Here is a 6,000-nt window from a genome sequence, read left to right as displayed (position 1 = left end):
TTTTAAAATTTTTTTTAGGTCGTTTAAGTTATTAAATTAAAAGAATAAATGTTGAATGTGAAGTAATAAATGTTACCCTGAAATTAAAATGATTTTAATTTAATTCCTAATACTTTCTATTAGTATATTTTATTATATTATTACATTTTATTTAAAAATTTTATTTTTAGGTAGTTTAGAGATTCTAAAATTAAAATATAAATGTTGAAATTAATAAATGTATACCTGAAATAAAATGATTAGTGTATATTACATATATATATGTATTATTATTATTAATAATTATGATAATAGGCTTATGTGGTATATATATATATATATATATATATATATATATATATATATATATATATATATATTAATAAATATAATATTTTTAGTTAAAATTAGATATGCTTTAGGTTATATTTATATATAATATATATATTATATATATATACTCTACTTCTATATATACTCTATATATACTCATATACTCACTCTAACTGGTGGTAGTGTTTTGTTTGTTACTTTTCCTTATTGTAAATAAATCAGAGGGTAAATGGGAGTTTAACAGTGATTTCAAGTTGACTTCACTGTAATTGTGCCACAGTATTCATTCCTTTAAATAAGAATGTGAATCAGAGAGGAGTACATTCAGTTTAAAAATAGCTCAGTCTCTCTGTATATTTGTGGGGTAATGTACTGAGATAGAGTCTGAAGTGTGTGTGTGTGGTGGATCAGTAATGTCCCTTTAAGGCACAGGCTGCTGACCAGGCTAATTCTAATGCTAATAATGCCAGTAGTGCCACTGTTTCTGAAAATCCTGAAGGAATTCAGACTACCATTAACCAGCTCACTCAAGAAGTGCCCCTCAGCGGACCCGGTTCGGCGGGTGATCGGTGTTATGTAGTGTTGTGCGCTGCAGCTCGAAAAAAATGCTTGCCATTTGGCAAGAAGTATGTAATTTTGTAAGAACACAGACACAGGTTTAAGTCCTGTGTAACAATACACAGCGGAGCCATGATATGGCAGAGTAAATGTTTCATAAGAAAGGGTGTGAAAGTGTTGTTACAGCAGATCATCAGTAGATCGCATGCACAGGCAGCGCTCTCGTTGTGTTTGCGTTTTTTGGGACAGACTCTGGTAATTTAGTGCAGTTCAGAGGCTCTGCCTTTCCCTGGACCCCGGACATCAATGTTTCATGGCGCAGCATTCTCTGGCTATCAATAATAAAATGCTATATTCTTATAAATATTCTAAAAATAAAGTGTGATTTTCTGCCATGCAGCTTGCAGGGATGAAAGTTTAATGTTTGTCTTGAAGGAAGTTGAGACCGGTGGAGCCTGCAGTTTCTTCCCGGACGCAGACGCCAAAGACCAACTGTAATTTGTGTGCCTGGGCTTCTGGGGAGCCTTTCGGTCAGCCGCAGGACAAAAAGCACAGAAATGATCCGCCTTTATGCTTAGACCAGGAAATATCGGCCATAGTGTGTACAGAAGACAAGCCTTCTGTGGGAGAGATTTTGCCGCTGTGGTGGAAAAAAAAAGAGCCTCAAGGGAGAAATTAAATGTTAGGAACGTTATTAGAGTTGATCATAAAAAAAAAAAAAAAAAACAAATAAAAAAGTATTAAATAATTAATTCTTAAATTTTCCAATATAGTAATAATGTGTTAAATTTGAGTATTAAATGTTAATATTTTTTAGTTGGAAAGTATTTTATTTGTGGAAAACCCGTTTACAACACAGGATAAAAAAAGGGAAAAAAAAAAAAATGTACTCTGCTAAATTTATATCACAAAAACTCTTTTTTCTTGCAATTCTGATTTTAATGTCTCACAATTTTTACCTTTTTTATTTTGCTTTTTATTTTTATCACAAAGCTTTTTTATTTTGACCCCTGAAAACCACTGGGAGTCCGTTTAAAGATTCTCTTTTTACTACAGCGGTTTATAAGTTGTGGGGAAAAATATATGGCACGTTGCATATTAAAGTGCATTGTTAACAAGCACCCAAAATTTAGCAGATGTTAATGATGATTTCCAATGTGTGCGCAGCGTTTACTGTTAAACTGTTGCTACTGAAAAACACCAGCCTGTGAGTAAATGAACACAGATGCCGAGCTTCACCCTGAAACATGCCGGCACATGTATTTCTTTAACTCCACTGCAGCCTTGGATTACTGCAGTTGTTTTTGATGAATGCCAGAGCTCTAGTGGCTTCTAAGCGGCTCTCACACTGGAGGTGTGTGAAGTCGCCAGCCTGCTGCTATGGAAGGCGCCCAAGAGAGAGACCAGAGAGACTGTTGAAGATGCCAAACTTCGTTGGGGGGCTGGTCGCTGGAAGCGGGACCGTCGGAAGCCTTCCTCGGGCTCCTCGGTCTGTGCCACTCTGTAACGGGCTCTGAAACGCGGGTCTCCCCCTGGCTGACCAGGAAGGAGGCACCACGCTCACGCCCGATGTGGTGCAGGCGAAACACAAGATGCACATCCAGATCTCGTCGGGCCAAGCGGGGGGTTCCAGGAAGGAGAAAAGACACCAGGCCCGGTTTGGACTTCTGGGGTCTTCTTGATTCATGATGGAGATGCCCAGACTCATGAAGGGCTTGGAGAAGAAAATGCGATCACCCTCCTCCCGGACCAAAGTGATGGTTGTTAAAGGGGCTGCCACAGCGGATTTCCGCTTTCTGTGGAGGAAGGAAAACATTCAGAGTTCAGAACATGATGTTCCTATTCAGTTTGTATGTTGAAACAATGCTGCAAAAATGAGTCGATGAATGCATGTCTGAGTAGTTTTTGGAGAAAAAAAATTTATTATTTTAAATCTCATGTGAACATTGAGGTGTTTTTTTTGTATTGTTTTCCAGTTGTTTGCCTGTATATTTAAAGGGCATATTTCAGCCGGAAATTAATATTTTGTCATTGTTTGACTTGCCTTTGTTTTATTTCTGAACACAAAATACGATTTTTTAAGAATGTTGAGATATCTCTAAATGACCATTGGACCCCATTTCTTTCAATTGTAAAGATTTAAAAAAAAAAAAAAAAAACACTGAAAATATTCTGGAAACATATTTTTTTTATTTCAAAGAAGAAAGAAAAAGAAAGAAAGAAAGCAAATACAGGTTTTGGGAAAGAGACAAGGGTGAGTAATAATGACACAGACATTTTCATTTTTTTGGTTATTTTTAAAACTATCCCTTAATAAACTTTTCTTTTTTTTTTATAAAAAAAGGTGGGGACCCATTCTTCTTCTAATCAAGGCTCGGCCTTGCATTATTTTGATCAAAAATATAGTAAACATTCAACAAAAATTGTGAAAAGAGTTTACTATTTAAAATAAGTGTTTTGTTTTTCTATGTGACACTATATCGTAAAAATGTAATGTATTCCCTGTTGCTGCGAAGCTGTATTTTTTCAGCATCATTACTCCAGTCTTCCATGGCACATGATCTTCAGAAAATCCTTTCCGATATGATGATTTACTGCGCAAGACACATTTATGATTTATTCTCAATGTTTGTGAAAACAGTGTGCCGCACAATATTTTTGTTGGGGAGGAAACGGTGATTATTTATTTTTAAGGATATTTTCATTATCGAAAAGTTGAAAAAGAAACAGAATTGATTTGAAATAGGACATCTTGTTAGGATCTTTTGGGAACATTAGAAGGTTCTTCACTGTCCACTTTTGGATTAAGTTAATTTGCATCCTTCCTGAATATTTATAATTATAAAATATGATAATGGTGATAAAAAAAAGAAAAAATCACAAATTTTAAGAAGAAACTAAATTGGATTAACTTTTCAGGCATCACAATGATTTTAAACCAGTTTAGAATATGACCCTTTATGTAGCAAAAACAATTACTAGCATAATTTCCCCCCCCACTGACTCCGTGACTCATATCGGCAGACAGTTCCTGACCCTTCTTTCATTTTTAAGGTCACCGAACAATCAAGAACCCTGTATTGCGGTGAGATCCCTGGTGGTTTTTTTAAACCCACTCTAAGGCCGGGGGAGAGATGGAAAGAGATGGGTATTATTAGTAAAGTTGCTGTTCAATGGATGCAATTTCCAAGAAAAACACTTCCCCATTGCTGTTTGCTGTTTCTGTTGGTTTCCCAAAACAGTTTTTTTTTACCAGCCCATTACTTTCCACACCATCTCCTTCTTTAAAGGGTTTTTAGATGATTAGATAAAAAAAAAAAACCTTGAGGTTAAAAAATTGCCAATGCACTTCCTTTATTATATAAACATTTACAGCATCTCGCAAGTTAATAAAAATGCCAGGTTCAAGCAGGTTTTGAATGGGAAATGGTTTTATCAATGATAACAGGCACGGAGTCTGAGGGACTTGCGTTACAGTAATATTTACAAGCGGACCGCTCTCAGTGGTTTAATACCAGTGAAAGGGTCACAGTCAGTGAAAGACGGCCATACTTTTGTCCCTCCGGTAGGAATACAAGAAGTTGTTTCGCTGTGTGTGCTAGATTTCCTAAGAGGCCGGTTTGTGTGGCAACAGAGAGAGAATCCTGTGTTCGTTGCCAGGAGCGAGGAGGATGGGTTCTCAGAATCCTTGGAAGCCGCTAGAGCAGGTTTGTGATTCAAAAATGCTGTTTCTGTATGTTTTTTCCTCTAATAAATCCCTTGAGGAGCCCGGAGCTTCATAATTCACGTTTTTTCTGCCAATTTTGCAAGCGGGAAAAGGAGAAAAGATGCTTGCTCATTGTAATTTGACGTGAGTAATTGTCCTGAATTCGCATGCCCTGTGAAACCGCATGAACGATTCGTGGTTGTGTGTTTGAATAAAGTGTGTGGTTGTGTGATGGGTGTGTTGTGTGTTGTTGGTGTGTGTGTGGGGGTGTGGTGGTTTGTGTGTGTGTGTGTGTGTGTGTTGTGTCGTGTTGTGTGTGTACTTGCTTGGTTTTCTGAAAATGCATTGTGCATTTTATTGCCCCCAGCTGCGTTGCCAAAAAATTATAAATGAGGAAAGTTTTTTAACAATGCCTTGATCCAAACTCAGCCAGCTTTATAAGAGTATGTCGTTGCAGTGCATGCAAAGCAAAAAAAAAAAAAAAAAACAAAAGCAAAAAAAAGCCCCCAAAAAAAAACACATATTTGAAAATAGTCAGAAAAAGAAAATATTGCAAGGCTGTTTGCAAAAAAGAAAATAAATAAAATAAAATTACTTACTTAATGACAATGGCATTTTTAACATTTATGAAACTTTTATGATATATATTATATATATATTATATATATATATAAGGACGCAAACATTAAATCGTTTTTAAACATTTTAATTGTATATTAGTATTGTCTAATACAACATAAAAAAAATAATTATTTATGTAACTAAAGTTATACTTTATATAAACTATAGTATAGTAATACGATAGTAATTATAATTGTATTTGGATTATTTGGTTTTACAATAAATCTAACTTTTATAGATTAATGTATAATCATATTTGAAACATTTATGTAACTTCTATATTTATTTTATAATAAAAATGAATTAAATATTTTATCTATTTTATTAGGTAGCTTTTTCATATCAGCGTTTACATGCTACATTTAAAAATATAATTTTGAAACATTTTTAATTTTATATTTATTTATAATAAAATTTATAAAATGTAAGTATCAAACATATTTTTTCATTATATTGTTAATATAATATTTATAATTTGTATTATGATTTTTTTTATTGTGTTAAATCTGTGTGTGTTTATGTATATAAAAAGGGTAATAGTTGTATTCATAATATACGTAATCTATTTTGCCATTCATCATTAAAAATCAGTGTAAATTCATTAACTTCTCTGACGATTCATCAGCTCTTCAAAATCATTTGTTTGAATCCTATTAGACTGCATGTGTTTGTGTGCACAGCCAGGGAAGAAAACACAATTATTTTAATTATGCCTTCTTTCCTCATTCCTCAGTCTTTGTATGTAACATCATTGTGTGCAAGTCCTGCTAGCACACTTCCTCCTGATATCAGTGGGAGGTCTC

General features: G+C 34.3%; 1 pseudogene; it reads right to left on the bottom strand.

The window, feature by feature from the left end:
• The window catches only part of LOC122147806, a 94,318-nt pseudogene that overhangs the window by 29,043 nt on the left and 59,275 nt on the right, over positions 1 to 6,000 (bottom strand).

This window comes from Cyprinus carpio, chromosome A15 (assembly GCF_018340385.1).
Source record: "Cyprinus carpio isolate SPL01 chromosome A15, ASM1834038v1, whole genome shotgun sequence".
NCBI classification, from domain to species: domain Eukaryota; kingdom Metazoa; phylum Chordata; class Actinopteri; order Cypriniformes; family Cyprinidae; genus Cyprinus; species Cyprinus carpio.
The sequence above is the reverse complement of the archived record's forward strand: the minus strand, read 5'-3'. Positions and strand labels throughout refer to the sequence as shown.